Raw genomic sequence first — 26,199 nt, 5'->3', positions numbered from 1 at the left:
AATGATTCCTAATATCATGATCATCCTTTCATGTTTTAAATAAGAACGTGTAAAAAAATTAGTACATATTTAAACATTATTCACTTGACAACGCTAGAAACTGTTTTTTTATATTAACTAATTTACACAATAACAAACCCAAGCATTCTTGACTATGTTGCATATGGCTTACATATCGTGCAAATTCATCTGACTGGAACAATCCTCTTTGAAAACACTTAAAAAATTATTATGACTTGTAGCAACCAGAAATACGATATTTTGTTTCCACCTGATGGCGAATAGGTTAAGTGGTCAGAACGTGTTAATTATTCTACTGGATTCTAAGTATTCCACAGTGGTAAAAATATCTATAAAACTCAGTATATTTATTGCTTATATTCTTCCACTGAGATTGTCTTCTCCGTTTTCCTTATTCTTATGTAGTCACGTGTTAAGCCTTCTCGAAGGTATCACCACCTTGTCGAAGGCAATCTGCCGGGTGAGGAGGCTTGCGTGCTCAAATGACCCTTAGGGCTATGCCGGCCTGAGCTTCGGCTCATGGTAGGGTCACCCAAGCCGGACAGGTCTAAGGAGATGCGCTAGACTAAGAGTGATACCCTGGTCCTCCAGGTTGGGGGTTGGGTGTAGGGCTAACAACCTTTCACCTTTAAAAAAAAATATGTGTTACGAAAAAATCAACCAAGCCTCGGATCAGGACGGACTCTTTGGCACGACCACGGCAATTGAAAAAGGACATGAGATTTGGTACCTGGAACATTAGGAGCCTCTATAGGGCTGGGGCACTGAAATCAGTGTGTAGGGAATTAGGGAATTATAAGTTAGACTTAGTGGCAGTGCAGGAAGTGCGATGGGAGGGGGAGGGCACGATCCCAGTGGACAATTTTACATTTTTCTATGGAAAGGGGAATGACAATCATCAGCTAGGGACGGGTTTTTTTGTTCATAGCAGAATTAGGGCAGCAGTTAAGAGAGTAGAATTTGTTAGTGACAGGTTGTCTTACGTAATTTTGGAAGGACGTTGGTGCGACATCATTGTCCTTAATGTTCATGCCCCAACTGAAGACAAAAGCGATGATATCAAGGATAGCTTTTATGAAGAATTGGAATCAGTATTTGATACATTTGGCAAGTATCACATGAAAATTCTGCTAGGAGATTTCAATGCAAAAATTGGGAGGGAGGATGTCTTCAAACCCACAATAGGCAGCGAGAGTCTCCATGCACTTAGTAATGATAATGGCGTCAGAGCAGTGACCTTCGCTACGTCAAAAGATTTAATTGTAAAAAGTACAAAATTTCCACACCGTGATGTTCATAAATACACTTGGACTTCCCCAGATGGCAGAACACACAATCAAATAGATCATGTTTTAGTAGATAAGAGAAGGCAGACAAATGTAATTGATGTGAGATCATTCAGAGGAGCAGATTGCGACACTGATCATTATCTGGTGGTAGCAAAAGTGAGGGAGCGGCTTTCAGTAAGTAGACGAACTAAACAAAATTTTGACACAGAAAGATTTGATTTGAAAAAATTAAGTGAGGGAGAGGCAAAGGAACAATATCAAGTTGAAATTTCGAATAGGTTTCAAATTTTAGAGACAAATGAGGATAATGAAAGTGTGGACATCAACAGGGAGTGGGAAAATGTCAGAAACTGCATCAAAATTTCAGCAAAAGAGAAACTAGGATACTACAGGAGAAAGCAAAATAAACCGTGGTTTGATGAAGAATGTTCAAAATTAATAGATCGAAGGAAGCAAACAAAATTTCAATGGTTGCAGAACCCAAACAAAACAAATGCGGATAATCTATGTAACGTGAGACGTGAGGCTAGTAGAACCTTTAGGACTAAGAAAAGGGAATACCTGAAGGGCAAAATTGCTGAACTTGAGACAAATAATAAGGAAAAAAACATCAGAGACCTGTACAGAGGCATTAATAACTTTAAGAAAGGATATCAACCCCAGACTAATTTGGTAAAGGATGATAGTGGCAATTTGCTTGCAGATCCAATAAAAATTGTGAATAGGTGGAAAAATTTCTTTAGCGAGCTCTTAAATGTTCATAATACTGGTGATATTAGACAGATTAAAATGCATACAGCTGAACTGTTGGTGCCAGAACCTAGCTTAGATGAAGTGGAACTAGCCATTGGGAAGTTGAAAAGTTATAAATCTCCAGGAATTGATCAGATTCCGGCCGAATTAATTAAAGCAGGTGGCAAAGGGTTGCATATGAGGATCCATAAGCTTATTCAGTTAATTTGGGATAAGGAAGAGATGCCACATCAATGGAAGGAATCCATAATTATTCCTATTTATAAGAAGGGGGACAAGACTGAGTGTGGTAATTACCGAGGAATATCGCTGCTATCAACCTCATACAAAATTCTATCCAACATTCTTTTGGCAAGATTAACCCCATATGCGAATGAAACTATTGGGGATCATCAGTGTGGGTTCAGACGAAACAGATCAACGATTGATCAGATCTTTTGCATTCGTCAGATACTAGAGAAAAAATGGGAGTTCGGTGGGACTGTACATCAGTTATTTATAGATTTCAAAAAAGCCTATGACTCTGTGAAGAGAGAAGTGCTATATAATATTCTTATTGAATTTGGTATACCAAAGAAGCTAGTGGGTCTAATAAAAATGTGCTTAAATGAAACCTGCAGCAAAATTCGAGTAGGTAAATATGTATCTGAGACATTCCTCATCAAGAACGGTCTAAAACAAGGAGATGCTTTGTCTCCCTTGCTCTTTAACTTTGCGCTAGAATACGCCATCAGGAAGGTCCAAGGTAGGCAGGAGGGTTTGCAATTGAACGGGACACATCAGCTATTGGCATATGCTGATGATGTTAATTTATTGGGGGACGATATAAATACAATAAAGAGGAACGCAGAAGTTTTACTAGAGGCTGGTAGACAAGTGGGGCTGGAAGTAAATTCAGAAAAAACTAAGTACATGTTAGTATCTCGTCATCAGAAGACAGGCGGGCAAAATTATCTTAGGGTAGCTAATAAATCCTTTGAAAGGGTTACAAAGTTCAAATATTTGGGAACAACAATAACAAATCAAAATGATACTTGTGAGGAAGTTAGGAGGAGACTAAATTCCGGAAATGCTTGCTACTTCTCAGTCCAAAATATTTTGTCTTCCCGTCTGATTTCTAAGAACCTGAAAATTAAAGTATACAAAACAATAATCTTGCCTGTTGTTTTGTATGGGTGCGAAACATGGTCTCTCACTCAGAGGGAGGAACACAGATTGCAGGTGTTTGAGAATCGGGTGTTGAGGAGGATATTTGGGCCTAAGAGGGAAGACGATGGGGCGTGGAGAAAACTGCACAATGACGAGCTTAAAAATCTGTACTGCTCCCCCAGTATTGTGAGGGTGATTAAGTCGAGAAGAGTGAGATGGGCGGGACATGTAGCGCGCATGGATGGGACAAGAGGTGTGCACCGGGTACTGGTTGGGAAACCTGAAGGGAAGAGACCGCTGGGGAGACCTAGACGTAGATGGGAGGATAATCTCAGGCGGGATCTATCCGAGATAGGAGTTGAAGGAAACTGGATTTTGTTGGCCCAGGACAGGGTCCGGTGGAGGGCTTTGGTTAATTCGGTGATGAACCTTCGGGTTCGGTAAGCCATCTAGTTAGTTAGTTAGTTAGTCACGTGTTAAGTCACTAAGATCAAACAAATTTAATTAACCATTCTATTCAGACGACACTAATAACTTCATAATCCTGAAAGTCTCGATATAAATCGGTGCAATAATTCTTTTATACATACCTATATAGTGACATGACTTTCTATTTAAAATACAACGGCATGTGCATGGAACAGAAGTACGTTTCCATGACACACTATGACTGCTGATACGTAATTATAATCTAATTATCCGGATGTATTGGTATTTGACAGGCTAATTAATTGTGAAGACCTTGCACAGAAACAGATTTTCATAAATCTGTACGAACACCAGACCAGTTCGTTACTGGTAAAACCACAATGAATAATAAGTGCATTATATTTACTGCAACGCAGTTGTATTAGAATGTAGAATCAGAGCGATAAAAGCAGCCACAGGAATTCTACATAAAACATGTTCTGCAAGTCTAATTAAATACAGGATAATAAGCCTTTGCGCAGATACTGTATTACTGACGTGTGTTTGATGAATTGAAATTACACTTGCATTTTAACTATGTCAAAGAATATCGTATTATACAATTTAATTAGTCAATTACGAAACTGATTAAAGTAGGGTAACTTGTTAACCAGAACATGCATGTTACACGAAAATACATACACATCAAAACATTTCTCAACCAGGAACATAAAGACGCCGCTGTGTGTAAGGTGTGATATAACATACAGTTTTAATTCGATTCTGCAGATTTAAAATTAAAATACTATAGGATCACACTTTATAGGTATTGGTCTGCAAGAAAATAAAACAAGTGATTCCTCTAAATAAAAGAATGATAAATAATTGATATTTAATTTCTGTCATTAGCTCAATCCTTCTGTATAGTTAGCGTTCTTCAGTTTAAATAAATTTTAATTATTAAATGTTTAGACAATTTTATGTCCAAAAGGTTTATTTTAATTACACACGTTAATTAATATTACAATTGTGTAAATTAAATTATTTATTTAATTTATACAATATTTAATTTAATATTCACAAACCAATACGGTAGCCATTCCCATCAATAATACACTTCATTGACATCACGATTAGTATTTCAGAGAATGGACATCAAATTTTGATACCGACCTAATTCTGAGAAAGTAAAAATTTACATACTGAAGGAGGTGATAAACAAACTCATTTTAAATAAGAACGATGTATTATTGTTTATACAATTCAAAACGTTTAAAAAGTTATTGGTGCTACATTTCAAGAGTTGGAGACGGCTTATTCCAAAACTGTCAGACATGCTTATGAATCTTCTTACCGTTAAACTGTCAGGTATATTTTAATTATAACACATTGTATTCCAGATCTGAAAGTTGAATCAAGAGAATCATTTCACGAAATTAAGCGCTGGTATTTAGAGAATGTTGCATTCTGAAGACTAAGGAATTTTGACTCTTAAAATATTTGAATAAAGACTATAAATTGACCTGCGTTAAAAGCAATAATAAAACATAAAATGACCTTTCCATAACAATCTACTTTAGATATCGGTATGTTTCACATAAGAGCAAATTCGCCCCGCGTGTATCTACTTCTAGAAACATTCTAATATGTGTTAAAAATTGTCATCACAAGCTGTCCTAATGTGTTTCAAGGGAAAGTCTAGTAGCGTAAAAGAGCTCATTGGATTTTTCCTTTCATCAATTCATAGTATGGAGAACATTTTGTGTGATGTGATATTTCCAACTTGTGTATAGATTTTATTAAATATCTTCTGTGTATTAAAATTACTAATATGGTATCGCTGAAAATTAATATGTACCACGAACTATGTGCTTAAAATGTCAGCGCAAAGCTCCAGAAAGGTTTGTTTTAGGTTGCCATACACCGGAAGCCACTGTATTAAACGTACAAACTAATTTAGCTTATCGTCAGTAAAGTTCGGTATTTCAGACCACAGCTAACAAAAGTTGATTCAAAACCTACTGCGTTCAGAACGTGTCAAGAATATTCCCACTTCCATCATATTTACGTTTTACGCGTTCTGTGGCATATCGAATTCCGATATTGGATAGTGTTCATGACTGCAAATATTTCATGGGCTTTTGAATGAGCTACGTATCATGGAAAGCTGATAAGGAGTGGAGTACGCCAAGCAGAGACGCCAAGATATTAACGAATGTGAACTACATATAATTTATTGATACTGTTAAAAGGTTAATGTCGAAAGAAATATTTATTGGTACACGAAATAACTGTCAGCATATAAAAATCATCGTTATATGATTCTATCGCCTGCATAGACAGCGTTTCGATGCTGAGAAATTTATCGTAAGGTATTTTCAAATCGCATGCCAGTGCGGGTTTGTAATATGAGCTACTTAACAGGACCTCTGACGTCAGTGTCCGCGTTTCAAATGACGCTACTGGGTGTGGTTTTATCCAGCCGAATTATCTTCTAACGTGTATATATCCCTCTGGTTCAGTGTCAAATACTTTTTCCTCAGGCTCTCCGCTATTCTTTCTGGTTTACAGCCAATCATAACGGATTTTTTAGACTGCAAAAGCAAGCCATGTAAAGTCCACATCTAGTTCGTCGCTTGCCAGCCGTTTAATTAAAACAACGGCCTTACGCGGTGCCTCGGCGGGAAAAAATTTACTCTGGTCAGCGGAAATATATATTCATAAGGCTGTCATAATAAATAAACAACTTCATTATGGCACACAGTTTATTTTAAGAAAGAAAAAAGTGGGAAAAGACCAAACGTTCCTCTGGTTTATAAATAAAATATTTCTTCCATCCAGAATCGTCACAATTGGCAAATTAATGTAGCTTTAAACAATATAAATCATAAAGACCCACGCAAACAAACGTACGGAAGCTTTTGCAACTGACAAATTACAAATTGATAAAGGAAGAGTATATGAGGAAGATCGATACTACCCAGCAACACACACTTTGCCTTCATGCACCGAAAACGTGGCCTAAAGAGAGATGTGATCGACACAAAGAACCAAAACGACGCTTTGGAGTCTTTTCACGACAGCAAAATAACAACGGTGACAAACAGATCCTTTGAAATATACGACACCGAGCCCACCGGAAAAGGAAGCCAATCCCGCCTTATATTGGAGCGATGGTCTGTGTACTGGTCAGCCGATCTCGGGGTAACCGTACGCGAGCCGCAAGGCTATAACGAAACTAATTCTAATAACTGTTCAAGTCCTTTGGAAAAAAGGATGTTTAATCAATTGTGTATCTAAATTCCAATCCCGATATGAATATTTGTTTTATCTTTTCTGTTCCTGTTACTGAGCGATTATCTGACCTTCACTGCAGGGAGCGCTACCGATGTTTTAACATTGACAATAAAACTCCAACATAGAAACAAAGTCTGTACTCGGCAAACACCGATTAACAGGTGAAGAAGGTTGGAAGGGGGGATCTAAAACTGTGTGAGATCAAAGAGCAGGAAATATTCACGCACCCGAAGACAAGCTGGCACCGGACGGTCTCAATCTGCGACAAAATTGAGGGACGATTCAGATAAATGCCTGGCCACCAAACAAGACTCTTCTTGTAGGATTTGAGGTTTTCATGGCGGTGAGTTTGAAGATGGCAGTCTTCTGGGTTCTAGCGTCATGTAGTCTGGAAGAAGTTTATCGACGTTTCAGAGGTCCTTGCTGCCTCCATTATCAGGGCGATCGGTAAACTCCTACAAGACTACACGGCGCAACAACCCTGAAGACAGCCATCTCCCTTCATCGCCCTTACTTTAGACGTATCCCTTAAGGTAGAAAGGTGTTGAAAGATTTTGTGTTAACCTTGAATGTTACGCTAAGATTATGGAGACCTCTTAATGGACCGAAATATGTCAGAATAATGAAAATAAAATGTTTATGTCACGATACAGATAGTTTAATACAGTTAATTTGTAAAGAATGTAATTTATTCTTTAAGAGGAGCCATGCTAGTTGTTGGGTTTCTATGGCGACGAGTTAAAAAATTTAAGATGGCTTGGAGTAATAATCTGATATTGTGTGGAGGTATTTCGCTGGCATTCGATTCTGAGTAATAAAAATCGTATGAGAGCGATTAGGAGAGCGAGACTATGCATACTCGAAGACGGTGTATAAAAAGTGTAGGTTATATTGCACACAGAAAACGGTGAAATTAAGAAAGATAAATCATTCTCATATTTTCGATAAATGTAGTCTATAGAACTACGGACATTCGAACAGACAGCGAACTGAGTTTGCACACCCGAGATTTTGCAGTACAAGTTATAAGCTATATGTCTCCATAATACTAACTATATGAGATGTGTTAGACGAAAGTTTAAAGTAGCAGTTTTACAACTTTGTTGATTTGTCTTGTCTTAGGGCAGATCAAAAATGTCAAACAGAAACCGGCATCCTGCAAATGTAACAACTTTAATCACGCTGTCTTAACGTAGTAGCTCTATTACAGAAAATTTCACTAAGCTTGTTGCATAAAATAGTAATAAATTATATGTAAACAATAATTATTAATTTCTTATTAATAGGGGTGATAGGCACCGCAGAGTGCAGTAAGTTGAATGTCTTACATGCTAATAGCATTTGCGTCGCAAAACGTTTTGTACATTTAAAAGCGCAAACATGTACACTATGGCACGATATGTAATTTCTTTTTAAATTTGTTAATTAAAATGTTCGGCTTTTTCGTAATTCAGATGAAGGCATATACAAGAATGTCAGAGTCAGAAGTTATTTATGGTCAAACATCATTCCAAATACTTGAAATAAAATTAGCCTGACTATTTGAAACAATAATCTTGGTCAATGAATTGTTACTCTACACTAAGATTAACATTTCCCAAAATCCATCCGATTTTCCGACGTTTTATTTATTATTTCAGATTAAGGTTAAACATTCTCAAACTAAATATCTTGCACATGAAATTATAAAATACCTTAAGACCTATTACTGTAGAAGAAGAAGAATGCTCGAATTCTCAATATACGAGTACTATCAAATTGCATTTATGTCTCATAATCAAAAGAGCTGAGTGCTCTAAGTGTAAGGCGTGGAACAGCAATTTACTAGCTGATCGACTGTCAATAGAGTTGGTAAAAAGTTTGAGGACTCGAACAGTGGTTTTTTTTAAATACTGCAAAGAACTTGTCAATTCAGAAAATTTTCATCTTCATTTCCGTCATATTCGAACCAACACTCAAATCTTAATTAAGTAAATATATTGCCAACATTTTCGAATTATGAATGTGTACGAATGTTTACACTTTTATTTTATTAAATATTATTGTAGCATTCAGATAGCCTGTGGGCGTTAAGTGCCTTTCTCTTTTCTTTATAATCAACAATTTCTTCCAGTTTTCATATCATACCCACAAATAATCAAAAACTTAGAGCAATGTAGAAATCCGCAGAACAATTGAAATATTTTTAAAAATCACAGATGCTCTCAAACAAGCCACTCTGCACAATGCTAGTTTTACTCTTGGCTCACGACGTCATTCTCTCCACACGTGGTCAGGCCTGCATTTTGTGTTATTTAACGATGATGCATGATGGCCAGTGGCAGAACTGAGACCTGAACAAAGCGCTTCCAGTCGTCGGAGTCTCCTCAGTGCAGTTAAAACCCGTTCTATTTCTGAGATCTGATTTCGAAACTTGGCTCTTGAGCGGATTGCTGTCATGAACTTTCGGTGCTTTGGCTACTTTGACTCATTTCACGGCGCTCCACGGGTGTCGCCGTGTTCATGGCGGCTGCAATCTTCTGTGTGTAATGGATGTAATTTATCCAGTCTCAGAGAATAAAGGACGTCTCTAAATGAGTAGATCTATTCAAATAATTAAAACAAAGGATTGCTGCAGTCAAAAACAGCAACAACCCTGATTCTGAGTCGTCAATGTACAACTTCGAGCGCACGTTGTATGGGAATCAGCAGAGAAGTGTGTAACACCATAATAAATTCCTTTGTGAAAAGCTAACAGGTACGTATTGTGAGAGTCAAGAAATTCTCGCCTTTTGTTAGAACCAAGACTCACTGCAATGTTCACAAGAACAATGATCCGTATTCTGATTCAGATGAATCCAATCCACAGCTCTGTATCTCATTCTTAACACCAGTTTTAACATTTTTCTCCTGTCCATGCGTCCCAAGTTTGCTATTCCCCTACTTAGAAGCTGATATGCGCTCAGCTGCTCGAGAAATAATCCGCCTTTTATAAATCTCAAGATTCATTACGTCTCAAGAACCCGCCACTGAACCTTATCTTGAGCGACCTAAATTCGACCGACTCCCAATGAGTTTATTTAATTAATATTTGTTTCATTGCGGAAATGCATAGTCTTCTAGAATTAGTCTACCACAAACCAATGATTCCCATAGTGTCGCGACAATCTGTGTCGATAAATTTCAATAGGTAAACTGCGTTCTCCATTTGTCATTTACGTTTGTGCGTAGTGAAAATATATTTCTGCTAACCTGTAGTCACCAATTGTTGGGTGCTTCTATTCACAAGATGGTTTCCTTCATAGTTCACATTTACGATGCCAGTATTTATTTTACGACTTTATTCCCAGCAACAAATAAAGATAATGCAGTGAAAACCTAAAGTCCTAAATTTTACACGCTCACTCAGATGCATATTTTGAATTTTATCAATGCATAAACACATACTTTGACATAACATGAAATTGGTGAGTCGAACTCTAAACTCTACTTAAAACTTTATTCATGCATTTTAATAACAATAATATTGTCGACAGCGGATAGCACTAAATTGGACTGCTATTTGCTCCAGTTTCTTCTGTGAATAAGAAGATAAATGGATAGGAATTAAAGCATAAGTTTTATGTTGAAAAACATGCGCTTTTATCTTTATATTGTCTGCCATCTATTGCTACGCTTATGCGTACGATATTCACAGAAACACGTGAATGTTATGTATGATATGGTACACTTCCTAATGTCAGCTTGGAGCAGTCAGTATGCAAATGCGCAAAGCAAGCATGTTGAAACTGTGTTTTCCGGGATCACAACTTTCTAGTTCTGTTTAGATGAGCTTCGGACTTAATCGGGTTAAATGAAGTTGGATTTAAACATTTTCTCAAATATATGCAGCAAATTATATAAACGATTATTATATTGTACAAACAAGATTCACAACATTTATATGAGATATTTTTGATACGGGGAATGTATAAAGAAGTGTAGGAAAATGAAAGGCTATTTTATGCATTGTGACAGCTCTAGTGTGATATATCTTTTTATCAGCGGGTTGTGGCGTGGGTAATATTTGTATCTCAAACAAATGAATATCCGAAACACTTAGGAAAGAAATATCGAAAACAAAGCATTGGAAAATATACGTTTTCCACCTTGCTGCTGTGTAAGGATAGCATTCGTTTGCATCTAGCTCTGAACACAAACGAGGATAAAATAATTGCCGTGTTTTATGCAAGACAAAAAAACTGCCTTCTAAACAGCTTGTGCAGTTGAAATTAATTTACTCAACAATTAATATTTTTATTTTTAAAACATTTCTTCACAGAGACAAATTTTACTTCATGTCATTCAATTTCTAGAACGGTTCTATGCAGCAGTCATAAAATATTCTGAAGAACAACAACAGACCGTCATATATATGACAGTTATAAATGCGCATTCATAGGATAATAGTCCACCGCTAGAATTAAAAACTGGAAATGTGAATATCATTAACCTTTGTGCATGCTACCTGCTTCTCTGCACAAGGGGCTTTAGATGACATGCGGGTAGCAAGTTCTTCATTACGAATGTCACGTGACACTCACTTTGTTACAACAGAAGTGATGTTTTTATTTTGCGCCGAGCGACGAGCGGCTCAGTGGATAAACCATATCAGACTAGTTCTCTCACAATTTTATTTTGGCCGGTAAGTTACATGCACGTCTACTTTCAATGCGAATCCGCTAAAATTCAGTATAAAGTAAAATAATGTAAGAAGATAAAAAAGAGGAGATATTTTTATGGTTTACTTTACGTCGCTGTCAGTAACTCAAAACATATAGGCATGGTAGGGTGATTAGTAAATAGTAAATTGGAAATTATTTACAAGGAAACAGTCATGGCCTAACTTGAGTTACTCTCTGGTATCTGTCTGGAGGGACTGAGAAAACCCACGAGAAACCCCAGTCCATGTAGTCGGTCTCAAGGCCGAGATTTTAACTTAGGGCCTTCCATATACGAAGCGAGAGTGATAAACATTCGGCCTCAACGTCCCATTAAAGGCTTCTTTAAAACATCTATTGTAAAAAATATATATTTCTCTGTCTTTAATCTATCAGTTTTTCATGTGGAGCTTCTTAAATAAGGCCGTCTAGAATAGTTTGTCTCTGTACATTAACGATGCATAATTTTTAATTAGTCTTAAACTGACTTAATGAATAATTCAAGTATTTGTAAGATAATTTTGTACCATTACCAATTGATTAATATAGTCCAAGTATGTCAAACCGCCTATGGAGTTACGGGGACATCACATGGGTTGGGAAAATAATAACCCCCATTTGACTAATTTCGAACTAATGCGTAAGGTACGTTATTTCTAGTGCGTCTATGTTCCCACATCAAGAACACACATATGAGAATTTCAGTTAAATACTTTTCCAATTTGTTTAAATAAAACACAAATCAGGAACCTGTTTGATTTACACTTGAAAACTTAGTTGTATTAAAATTGGGACATTTCGTGCCGCACATCATGCATAATTCCAGAATTTAATTGTGCCGCGTAAAACAAATGATAGTCGTATGCGACACGCGCCCGCAAGTTTGAGATGGCTGATAGAGGTCATTGTGTTATTGATGAAATGGACTACTAAATTACAAACCGACAAGCGAGAAAGAAAAATAAACGTTTGCTATCGTGACCTTCTGCAAGTTCCTGTCTCAACAACTGATTTGATAAAGTGAAAATCTATTAAGGTTGCTTAGTTTACAGAAATACAGGAAAGAGGACTGACCAACAAAGAAACAAAGCGAGCTGGCTGCATGTATTGACAATGCAAGGATGACTGACTGCATACACATACTAATAATTCACTAACAGTGCGTTCGTTACCTGAAACTGTGAAGACATTAAACATGCAACATTAAATTCATTTCAAATTCTCCGGTTACAAACGTATTTCTAAGAAGCTGGTTACAGCGAACGCTTTCGGGTAGACGAACTAATTACTGGTACATTTAAAATTCATGTTCAGTTACTCGCAAACCGAGTACCTGTTTGATTTCATGTTTTCGTAAAATCGCGATTATCTTCAACATCAGACTTCTGTAAACCACATCGACGATACAATCACTTCAAATTACAGCCGTTTAAACAATAACGATTCAATCTATCAAAACATCGACAGAGTGCCAGTACCTAACCTAACCACACACACTGCTTTTCTTCAGTACCACCTAGAACTCGTAATTTCGAGCGCTGTATCGATTCTGACCTACAGTGTGCAACGAAATAATCAATCACAACAAACGAACTGCAATTCGTATAAAGTTCACAAAATCGAGAATACAAGAGAGAGTGAGAGAGAGACTGAGTTCAGAGGTCTTGTCATTGGAGAAAGCATATAAATCGAAATGTCTGGTAACAAACAGAAAAAAACAAAGTTTATAACCACTTGAAACGTTTATCTGCATTTATCACAGAAGTGAATATGTCGATCGTGGTCTTATTGGTTGGGACGCCTTGTAGTGTTCAGTGTTACGGTCATTCTGCTATTTAGAATATAACTTGAAGTAGACAGTGAACTCCAAATTAACTTCAACTGGAACTTACCCCATAGAAACTGATGAATTTTTACACAGGATTTGAAAATGTTTAAAAAAAAGTACGTGTAGAAAATAAAACTGAATAGGCTGTGATTGCCATTCGTCCGGGAAAGTTGGCGGAAGTTTCGTAAAGTTTAAAATATAATACAGACATCTGAATGTGGAAAGTTCCCTGCATTATTTGTACGACTTTAGATTATATTAATATCAAACACAGCTTTGGTTGTGAAAATATTTCACTTACAATATCAATCTCCTTGGTTTTAATCTAAACGCGTGTGGATATATAGCATAAAAATAAGTTCGTCACAGTTTCAACTTTAATAATACGGGATACACAAAATTCCTATAAATATGAAACACGCTATATTAAAACTTTGTGAATTACGCTTTTATACACGTTCTGCCTTCATATGTTCGTCAAGAGTTATTATAAAGTTTCAAAATGCAGAACGCTTTAGAAAATTTGTGTATCCACAAACTTTGTTATCTTCTTGAATGTCACAAGAGTTTAAAATCCCTTGATGTGTGCCGATTTTATAACGAATCGTGATTTTGAGGTGTTTCAAAAAATATAAGTACTTTCGTGCTATGGAAACTACATTCAAGTAAATCACACAATTTAAAAAAACTTCTAAAAGAACAATAAGCCTAAATATATAGCAATGAACACAAACAGCACAAGACAGCATGTTGTTACGTGGTGTAGCAAAATATTCCAGAATCCTTCATGGTAATTAGTGCAATAAATCAGATAAAAAAATATTACTAGTTGTCTAAAACAATTACGCAGAATAGCGCTAAGTGTTTTTAGGAATCTACATGAACCTTACTCACAATCATAGCATTTAACTATGGTATATCCTCACGACAGCTTGAAACTACGTATGTATCAAAACAAAGCATATAACCACTAATTCCAAAGAACGGAGTCTTTCTTGAGAAGTTAATACTAGCTCAGCTGATCAAGAATTTTCAACCAACATCTCAGTTCTAATATGAGCCACCCATTTTAATTATTTTCATTACGTACAGGTATAAACTTATTAGTAAAATGAGATTCCCGGAAACACTTTTTTTACTGATCTTCCCCATTCTCGAGCTAACTTGTTAGGCCAGTGGCCTGTTCCGGCTTCTATGTGCCCATCTACTTTCTTGGTGGAGGTCTCTCTTCCTTCCTGATTTATAATGAAGCGCCTCGTTTTGGATCCGTGCATCCTGTGTTCTGTCCAGGTGCCAAACATGTCATTTCTTGCATTCCTCTGTCTGTTTCTATGGCAAAACTATTCGCAGATGAGGTTATTCTGGGTAGTTTAGCCGTATAGTCTCGTCGATAGATGTCAGCGTTTCGCCAAAACATAATGTCTGCATCTTCATGGTTGAAGATCATCATCTTTACCACATAAAAACGTCAGATCTGTCGTATTTAATGTCTTCATTGTTTAATTTCATCAAAAATTATTCACATTTATACTGATACAAAACAATGAAGTTCAACCTCCGAAGTCGTTTTTTCTAATTTCGTATGCTTCAGAGAATGAGAACGGGCCACTATTCGGAAGGAACTCATCTGTTCCTTAGCTTCCAAAACACATTCCACTGTTTCTAAGTTCGCTGCAGACGCAGTATTAATTAACGAATACTCTCATGCGCCAGATGTTGCTGAGCACGTTACATATACAGCAGGGGAAACACATAAAGATGTTCTGAGTTAAGAAAGACTAAACATTTCTTATCTCATTCTATAAAAATTTAAACATTTTCGGAAATAAGGAATTAGATAATTATAACGAAGTCCCGCGCGGTCTGAGGCATCATGCTTCGGACCGGCGATACTGAATGCGCGCTGGTTCGAGCCTCGGGGAAAGAAATTTCTTATGTGATTTTTCGACCAGTGTATGGGACCGATGCCAACCCAGCATCGGGAGGAAATTGGGGAGCTACAATGAGTAGCGTAATCCAGTCAGGAAAACTGGCAATGGCTGGGGGTTCGTCGTGCTGACCACACGTCACCCTATATCTGGTAGGATGATCGTTCACCTCTGCTTAGGCACGTGAACGTGAGGCCAGCAGCCATCTAGTCGGCTTTGGTTCTCAGAGGGCTGTTACGCCACGGATTATTATTATTATTATAACGAAAACGAATTAATTTTCTAATATGGTACGTGGGAATTACTTTCATCTACATTAAAACATTTTCGTAGATTAAGTTTTATGTCGTTCTTATGCAAGTAATGGTTCAATGTTTACATTTACACCAGTAAAATAATTTTAATCTTTATTCCACAAATTATATTTTATAAAATCCATTTTCTACCATACGTTACCATATACGAGAAAAATAGAAGTCAGATTAAAACATGATATTAATTGTGAAAAGGATAACAGAAGAGGGCAGACGGAAGAACAAATTTAACAGTGCTCCGCCTTAATGAAACGACTTATGTTATATCGATAATAAAATAACGTACTTAATTGAACAGAGCTTGGTCCAAATACGCGAATAAATTAAATTTTTAGCAAAGCAGGATTTTAAATTAAAACTGCATATTGCTGCTTAAGTATAGGATTCAATACTCAAAAAGTGTGGTAGGGTACTTCAGGACGTATGTTTTTGCGGAATGTCGGTTATGGCCAACTTCATGTGAACTGAATCATTCATGAAAACGAAACAGACACTGATTTGTTGAAAAGTGTTCCCGGCGTTTCAAGACACACAAACGTTCACTATTGTGTTCAGCCACAGGGTCCTATACAGAACAGTGTTAATGGAGCCATAAAATTAATATCGGCTATTTTAATATTATCCTATGCCTTTTCTTTCGAAGTGTTCTTCCTTTCTATCAGCTTCTTAAGTTAGAATCTATAAAAATCTTGATTATTTTATATTTAAATTGTTCTTTAATAGAAAGTTTGAATTTCTGTTTAATGACAGTTTATAAGTGCGCATCCTCTAAAAATCTCCCGAATTTTTCTTAAGCAGTTACTAATACTAAGGCATTTATAATTAATTAATCACTTTAATTCAAATTTAATTTTACTATAATGTTGTTCCTTTACTCAATTACGATTAATGAACTAAATACTCTTAAAATTACTAATAATAGATCCAAATTACAGGTCAAATCACATCAGAATACGTTTTGGTTTGGAATTAGCCGTATTCAAACCATGCGGAAGATTTTTGGCACGTACAGTGCCATTACATCACCTGCCAGAACTGCGTGGTTTCCGCTGGCTATCAAATGATCACATTTGCTACTACAGTTTGGTGGTTATAAAGCCGACATATTACAGTTGACCAGAGTTGTTAAGATATGATATATCTGTTAAACTGTACTTCGTGTATGCATATATACATACTGCAATTAACTTTTTCGTGGCTTATTCATAAACTACTTAATGATTCTAACACCAGCTGGACCAGTTCATTTTTGTTGTTTCATGCAACCGTCATGTTGTTTTATATTATACTAAATAATTACTGTACCAAAATTGTAAATTTTTGGAAAGCCTACCATTGCAACAATAAGTAGCGCTAGTGTCGTCCGGTCACATCGATACTACAGTTTATAGGAAATTAAAAAGTACAACTTTAAGACAAACTCCAATGGCATAATGTCCATGCCACATTTCATTAAAATCCGTCCAGCGGTTATCCGATTGAATTATGTAGAGAGACAGGAGAACGGACGGACAGACGTGGTCAGCGCTGAATGCGTTAACTTCTAGCATACAGTGCAAAGAATGCATAATAAATAAGAATGTATTTTTAAAGTGGTTTATAAAGCAATGGCTTGTTGTAGTAGTAATAACAAACATATCGCAGGCATACACAGACATACAGCATGTTTGTACAACAGCGAACAAGTTAAACATTTCTAGTGGTCGCTGAATCGCTGGAAGGAGAACGAAAAAATCAAACAGAAAACCTTCATGTTTCACTGCACTTCGGAATTACTTTATCAAGGAAAAGCTATTGTATTCCCTTATAAAACATCGATTTGAAGAGGCAATACCTAGCAGCAAAGATAGCAGGGATCAATTTTTCATGAAAATATTTCTGAACCAACACAGATACAATTTCGAGAAATCAAAATCGCGTGTTCAACCTCTGTGATGTTTTATTAGAAAAGATATGATATTTACCATTTACTCAGGAGTTTATTTATTTGTTCTCAAGTTTTGATAGAATTCTTTGTTGTACAAAGCTTACTGGCTACTCTATGAAGTTAGCTGTCAAACCATTCGAAAATCTAGGTAAGTACTGATGTTTATAAGTAATAGTAACAAAAATTATACGAACAAAGAAATCAAGAGCAAATTAAGTTCAAAAAACCTACAGTTCTGGATTAAAATTAATGTATATTTTTCTGATTAAATACATTTCTGAAGTAGAGTATGCTTATGTTTTTCTATATTGTTTTTTTATTCTCTTATCAGCGACTTAGCTGCGACTATAAATATTTCACCTGTTTGGTGCGTGTGTAAATGTTGTGCAACGTAAAGCAAACAGATTGTGGTTGGCGATCGGGTTAAGCGACGGGCTCTTTTCAACACAGTCACGCACTTTCGCATTCCGCGTATGGTAGTGAATTTCTTGATCGTAGGATTTGAGGTTTTCACTGCGGTGAGTCTTCTGGGTTAGTGCACCGTGTAGTCTGGTAGAAGTTTACCGGCGTTTCAGAGGTCCTCGCTGCCTTCATCATCAGGGCGATAAGTATATAACTTCTACAAGACTACACGGCGCTACAACCCAGAAGACAGACATCTTCAATTATGTGCATATTTCTTCCAGCGTCCTTTACGATGTGAATTAAGACAGGAATAAAAGGGATGTAAGTAAAATGGTAATTATGAATTTGTTGGGATGTGGAAAGTAAAATTCAAACTCTAAAGTCAATAATAAACGTGGTTCTTTCAAACATTGTTTTTAACTGATGGAAATTTGCCTCGAGTATTGTAGAACTAGAATGTTGTTGCTCGTGGGCGCTTGTTTTACTGAATCAATTGTGTTTCACGTTCATTTGCATTAATCAGTTTTAATGACAAACATGAGACAGACTGGTCGAACAGACGGCATTGGAATGTGGGGGGGGGGGGGGGGGGGGAATGTGTAAATCTGCACCGGCATCACTAATTCTGGAATTCAGATTTGTCGTTAGAAAATACGTCAGCTGACTGCAATATCGAGCATGCTAATGCAGGTCACTTTCCATTCTGGTGCCTACATTTTTCTTCTTAGATATATCGTAATAATACAAATTGCTTGGCATTAGCCCAAGTTTCGAATGTGGTATATGCACCCACTTTCAACCACTAAGCTTATTACCACAGTTTCGACGCTGGTTTTCAGGGTACTAATGCCGTGTGGACTTATACTTGGACAAGTTTCGAATAAACATATTGCTTCCATCTTGAGGACTGTATGATGTAAGCAGTATTTTTCTCCAAAACGTTTTTAGTCTATCTATCTACAAGATAATTTTCAGCCCTGAAGATTTAGCAGAATGTCGATACCTACCTACAAACCTAAACGTTGTTACAACCCTGAACAACTATATCGACTTTTCACCGCCGTGAGAACCTCAATTTTCATATAGTGTTATGATGTTTGATTAATAATTTATATGAATCAATATATAATTAAGCAATGCTGCAGCTTGCCAGAGTTTATCCGTATTATCAAAACCCTCAAATTGTCCGCACGGTCTCCAAACCACATAATAAAAAGTTTATAAGCGAAAGTAATGTCACACTTCTCAGAAAGTTATATTACTTGTATATAATGTTACAGTACGCATTTAACTGTAACAACCTAAATATGATACTGGTTCTGCCAAACTCCTGACATATTAAATAAAACCTGCCTAACAGGTAGTAAACCACACATTTACCAAACAAAACTACGAATCTTCATTCCATAGACACAAAACTTCACGCTGGAAGAAACAAAACATTGTAAAATAGAACCAAACGCACTTCGAACTTCAGACCATTAATAAAGAAATGTGTAAAGCTAAAGTGTTTTTGGGTTTTGTGACAAGTTTCCAACCCATCTTAAGGCTTCTAGGCCTGGCACAACAAGTCATCTTTGCCACTAAAATAAGTCTATTTTTATCCTACATATATAGGTAAACAATGCATTGAAGAAGTATAAAATTCTGAAGAAAATTTTAACACTTACATATAAATTAAATACAGGGTCACAAAAATGATCATGTTTCGGTGACTGCGATGGCTATTATTATGATGAAATTCACACGAAAACAAACAGTGAATTTAAATGAAGAACACACTATAAAATTCAGTTATACGAAAATTACAGGCTCAGTACAGTCTGGCATTTGTATGTTAAACAAAAGACATCAAAAATAAATACGTCCATATCCTGGTAACATAATATGACGCCGAATGTAAATGTAAAGACACTACTACACGTGCGCGGCGTACAGAATGTCCTGAATGGATGCCCGCGAAGCTGATACTGAGCCAAAACCCCGAAAAGCTCAACGGAGATCCAGGAGAAAGAGACGGATAACAGGACTGGAGCCGGTGTTGCTGAAATCCCGCTGGTGCTGCACTGCGCAGTCTCAATGAAACTACGGTCTGTAGCGCTTGAAGAACCCACATGAAGTATTTGCAAAGCCGCGTTAAACCCAACGGGCAATGGTACATGCATTAAAAATTCTGAAAAAATGTTTTTCCGTGGGAAAACCAAAAGAATATTTTCCGTGATTTCTGTATGTGAGGTGCCATAAAATAATGAACCCGAAATTAGGACGTATCACACTATTACGAGAAAATTATTTTGATTAACGTTATCGGTTTATTGGTTATTTCAGTTTTACCTGAATACTGGTCTCCGAAGCGTTAGACCTTCTCCAGTGTCCTCCGAACACGGACGTCTTTGAAAGCAATTGTCACTTTAATGGCCCCAATAAAGTTATGTCGTAATTTCCTGTGGAACTTCACAGATAATGTTATGAAATGCTAGGTACGTAACCTAAGTACGGGACAAAATAATCATTTCCGATTTTAAAGTCGCCTCCTCTAAAAACAAATACAATGAATTTAGATCTAAATTCAGAATGCGATATCGAAGATAAATTTGCTCAATTAGCTTCCACAAAAATAACCAAAAACATCCGGTTTGAATTTTGAAAAAACGAACTTCTTGTTGATATCGACTTTAATAGTCAAATCGTGTTTAAAATAAACAAAGGTAACTGTTTCTGGGTTATTGCTCTGTGTATTATGGTAGACGTTTACCAGACTATCAGATCTCAAGACTGCACTGTGCAATAACCTAAAAGACAGCCATCTTCATAACCGCCGCCGTGGGATCCCGAAATTTCTTGAACTAACAAATACGTTTCATACGGTATGTGACAGACATACGTATTCGAATTACCATAGGCTATTTATTAGAAATACATTTGATACACTGGCTGCGGAGGAACACAGTACCTTTATCTTCATCCCTGGAGATAGAGACATTATGTTCGTCCGAAACGTTGATGTCTACCTACAGGCCCACACGGCAGCACTACCCAGAAGGCCAACATGGACGTCACTGATCAGGATTAGCTGACATCGATTCAGGATCCCTTGAAAAATGAAATTTCGTAGGACAAAGACATTATAGTGCTTTGGCGACGAGTGGAAAGCTTAAACTGTGTGCAATTTACATCCTTTGTGCTGTCGGTAGTCCGAATTTAGCCAACAGCAAGTTTTCTTCAATTGCTCCAATTACAAACTTCGCAGCAATTTTACCCATAGTATTCCTAAAAATTCCTCATTCTCTGTCCCGTTACAACATCCACAAAGGGGGGGGGGGTCAATTTTATCGGCGTTACGACATGCTCAAACGTATTTAAGGAATACTATGGGAGACAAATGACTGAATTTAATGCGCAGTCTAGACTTTGAAATAGAATGGCTTTTGTAAAACCCCTCCCCGATTTTACTCTTCTACTTATGGTGTTGTAATATACAATAACTGATATGTGAAGAGTAATACAGTATCCAAGATCAACCAGTGTTTCTAACAAATCATATTTGTAAGAATATCTAACAGTTGAATATCAGCTCTGTCAGATAGGAAAAAAATGTAAATTTACTTCCGGTGTCCTTTGAACGCAATGAATTTTAATAAAATAAAATCGATAACAATTGCAGTAAAGAAACCAAAAAAATTTCACGTACCTCTGCTAAGCTTGTGACTTAAATTATGTTACGTTCATTGCTAAACCAACACGCACTAAATATTAATCACTTTGAAAATCTCAGCTACTATGAAAAGTTTCAGCGTGTCACCTGTTACGCTGTATTCGCTGTTATCTATTCACTTTCTTAACCAACTCAGTAAATCTCTCTGTTGCTACATTAAAACAGTCACAGCAGACAGCAAACTGTAATGTAACTCGCATTCGACATTTTTAGAGCTGCAGAGAAGTTTGGTTTGATCATTAAACTGCGAGAAAAAACTAAGTCGGTTGGATGCTTGCATCAAGTTACAGACAGCTGCAAACCTGACTCTCAGTTTCCACTTTACATTCGCATCAATTACACCTTGCGTGTAAGAGACTTCAGGGTACAGCAGCCAGGAATTAAATCCTTTGATGTTCACGTGGTCTTCTTTTACAGAAAATTGAAAATACAACAACAGTTTACATAATAAATAGAAACAAAAGCAGCCCGAACCAAATAATCGCTTAGTGCAAAGTAAGTGATATGAAATACTATCAAAGTTGCTTCAATGTGTGAAAAATCTAACCTACTTTGCATGTCTTCGTATGATTATCTTGCGGCATGAAAGTTCGAAATATAGACCTCAACAGCAAAATGTTTGAGATACTGTCCCGCATTGGTTGCGTCTGTGTTTCAATTCTCTATGTGGATTTGAAAATTACATTCATATTTATTTTATGGCTGGAAGCGCTATGTACTGATCAAAGCATATTACATATATTTTGTTTTTACATTGTGTTAATATGAAGAGTATTGAAAGTGTCCAAGTAGAGGCGACTTTGTGTGTTATTAATACTGATCCATTTGTAATCCGTTTTAGTAGAATGATGAATCGATCCACAGGCATCAAGTCAGATTTGAAGTTCTCCGATGATGCACTGTGTAGTCTGGCAAATACGCGCCCTGGAGATGAAGGCAGTGCGCTCCTCTGAAATGGCGGTCAATATCTAACAAACTATACGGTGTAACATTGCAGAACACGGATACCTTATAGCTGCCATGTTGTATCGTTAGGATACTTATATTTAGAAGTTTACAATGGGTTGCGAAAATGGATTAGATAAAAACTAAGAATTCATTCAGCAATTTGGTGGGAAAACCTCTGGGGAGACCGAAAAGAATATGGGAGAATAACAGAAAGGCGATGTTGGTGACATGGGTCGTGAGGATGTCGTATGAATGGAAGTGCCTCAAGATCGTGTCAAGCACCGGGCTTTGGGAGTATCCTATTAGTGTTGAGCCTTCGGGATCTGTTGTCAAGCTGATGGGCTAAAGTCCTTGAATTGTCGTGCGACATCTGCTGTCCTGTCACGTCAACATCGCAACAGCGACAATTCGGCAAGTCTTCAATAAAAGCAATAATATTACTTTCGATTTCCATTTTTAAGAAGTTACATTTTAGAATTTTCTGCGTTAAACCCAACTGAGGATTTTCTTAACCCCAGTCTTTAAGAGGTCTTTAAAAAACTAAAATTACAAGATTTTGTTGTCAGCCATCTTAGAAAGATCTTCTGGGTGGTGAAGCCGTGTAGACTCTTTGGAAGAACATGCCGCCTACGTCGTCAGGGGTGAAGACTGAGACAGTATGTTCCTCCAAAACAAGAACATCGTCATCTTGAAATCTCATATCTTAGATCGAATTATAATGTGCAAAATTTTAGAACAAAACAGAATATTAACCTAAAATTTAGTTTACAATAAAATCGATGATCGGCGCACCAGTACGCCTACAGGAATGTGTCTATTGTAGTGATCCTCTTCCTTCCAGCCCGTGTTCGGCGGAACGAGACGGATACAAAGTGGCCATTTCTGTTCTTGTTTCTTTTCCCCCAGTTTTCTGATGGCTACTGCAGGAAGCTAATTCGGAAGTTCGCGTAGCCAATGTGACTGGCCGTGGCCTTAGGAGTGTGTAATGGAATTGACGATAGAGGAATTTAAGTTACAGTCAATCGGCCGTTTCTGTAAATCTGAGGTTCGTTTTCACCCTGGCCAAAGATACGATGACTGAGGGAAATCAAAGTGGCGGCATTTAAAATCACATCGTCCGGACTTGGAAAGGGGAACTGACAGCAAAAAAGTTGTTGTTTTTTTCAAGTTAACCGCGTTAAAATCGTTTGCGACAGAAACGAAACGCTGCAGATAGAACATTTTGTACGATACACCTAAACACAAATGTGATCAGCAAACTTGACATGAACCGTACACAAATTCCACCTCCTTAACAAACACAACCACGTGATATTAGATCTCACCAAACGCCAACTAGATCAGAAATGCAGGTCTTTACACTCAGGTGTATGTAACATACCAAACTCATTAACCCCGAAGTACCAAACGCTGGCTGGAAACCATTGGTAAGTCTGCATGCGGGTCTGTCTCACAATCAGTATAGTTATTGATATCGCAATTGTACTGAATTCGACGATCGGCTGGAATCACTGGACAGAAAGAAAAGAATACGCAAAGTTTCAAGGCTAGAATGAAAATAAATGCTTATAGATTAAAAAAGCATAAACATTAACAACTCGTAACAAAATGGTTTAGTGTGAAAGAATAGAAATCAAATTAAAGGCAAGAAAGATAACACTGCAAGTCGCAGGAGAAGCCGACAGGGTCACAAGATCCCACACAAAACCAGAACTGCTGTCTTACTGAGGCTCATTGCACCTCTTGTAAGTGCACGGTTATGTGTTTAACGACGTTCCTTAGTATCATAAATTCCGATGTAAGACTAAACGTTAACAAATGACAGCTATAATCAGAGTTGTTCCAATATACCATTCTACATTACAAGCACGTGGACGTATAAGCTGAGCTGTTGTTTGGTATTTAAATTACATGTCCCCCTTCTTCTCGTATTGAAAAATAAGAATTGACCTATATATATATATATATATATATATATATATATATATATGCTTATGATTTGAAGGTCAAGAATATATTAAAGGACCCAAGTACGTCATATCATCTTAGAATATATCAAGTAACCCAAAAATCTATGGGTACACAACCAATTGACCTGCTGGCAGTAGTTCATTTGAACCACATCCTACAGTAGCTACTGTCCAGTATAATGGAATGGTTTTCGCACGAGAACCAATCTAATTAAACCCGGTCGCGCTACGGAACTTCTGACCCCGGTATTTTAGAAATCGCACTTGCACAGTTCACACCACTCCTTTTCGGCGTCTCTCTCCTTCCGATGTTTTGTCACAGCAGTTTTCCCCCACGGGAACTTCGTCCTCAAGTTCTCTTTAACCTTTTCAGCCATTTGCTTGAATTCTCTCTCAGATTGTTCGTTGTACACTCTCAACGTTGAAAACTTGAACCTAATGCAAGCACGTCATATCAGCAAGAGTGGACTGTTAATACAACCGTAATTACGGAACATTAACTTGGATGAGTAGTCTGCTTAGTAGACCGTGTCCATATTTACTCCCACACGCGTACACTTGTTACATATTCGGTGCAACTTACAAATATGTTACCAGGGAATGCATGAAATGGTTCGCTGCACCTAAAAATAAAACTGATTACCTCATGATCTCCGTTTTTACCAGCAAAGAAATATTAGAACAGCAGGAAGTATATCTTGAAGCTGTATTTCAACATAGTTTCAAGACCATAATTATTAGTTGCTATACATTTTAACCTGGAAGAAGAATTCTAAAAATAAACAAGATTTGCGACAGTAAGCACCTCTGAAACGTCGGAAAACTCCCACCAGTCTACACGCCGCAACAACCCAAAAGACAGACCGTTTCATGCAATGCGACTGCGCAAATAGTGAAGTAATCAGTTTCCTATTAAAAGCACCGTGCAGGAGATATTCATTTCCACCAGAAGTCACTCCTCAGATGGTTCAACGTTACTTTTTGTGGAGCATTTTCTTTCAAGAAAAAAATTAATTGTTACTGTTAATCACTTTCGGTCCTCAAAAACCTCGCATTGATTTTTATGAACTCTGAGCGTTAGAATAAAGACTTAAGAGTTCATTTCGTCTGGCAACCCTTTACCAAATGGAATGCTTAAAATGCAGAAACATTGATGGAATTTTGCCAGTGAAGAAGGAAGATAACTGAGACATGATTGAGGCACTTCCTAATCGAGCTATTTCCGCTTCACGTTTTCAGTACTCCCAGCCGAATAACCCTTTAGAGGTCTACCTTGTCTAAAGCAGATGTTCGTAGCGGAAGGTCTGCATTCCAGGGCGCAATGAATGGAAGACTGAAGCACACGTCATTGCATCAGATGCTCAGAGCTAGATTAAAATAATCTTTTAATCCATCGCTTTAACGTATTTGCTTTTGTAACTACGAAACCTTCAGTATCACCGGGTTATATTGCTTATCGGAACATACCTATCTAGTCAAGCTCAATACAAGGGCAGTATCCATCGGGAACTAAAAGTCTGGTAAAGAGAGGAAGATATAAATTGCAATTTCACTACAACATTATATCT

At 37.1% G+C, this 26,199-nt stretch overlaps 1 protein-coding gene across 3 annotated transcripts in view; it reads right to left on the bottom strand.

The window, feature by feature from the left end:
- Positions 1-26,199, bottom strand: part of LOC110830645 (alkaline phosphatase) — a 226,828-nt gene that overhangs the window by 170,213 nt on the left and 30,416 nt on the right. Inside the window, exon 2 of one of the 3 annotated variants that reach the window (XM_022065806.2) lies at positions 20,952-21,091. The exons of 1 other annotated variant lie outside the window; for it this stretch is intronic. The gene's annotated coding sequence lies outside the window, so the exon portion shown is untranslated. Of the gene's footprint in view, positions 1-19,668; positions 19,983-20,951; positions 21,092-26,199 lie in introns of those variants that run through there. One more of the 3 variants, XM_022065797.2, reaches the window with a different exon arrangement.

Source organism: Zootermopsis nevadensis, unplaced genomic scaffold (assembly GCF_977971745.1).
Source record: "Zootermopsis nevadensis isolate Lab colony 2312 unplaced genomic scaffold, Znev_1.0 Znev_ptg000013l, whole genome shotgun sequence".
Taxonomy (NCBI): domain Eukaryota; kingdom Metazoa; phylum Arthropoda; class Insecta; order Blattodea; family Termopsidae; genus Zootermopsis; species Zootermopsis nevadensis.
This window is presented reverse-complemented; position numbering and strand designations above follow the sequence as displayed.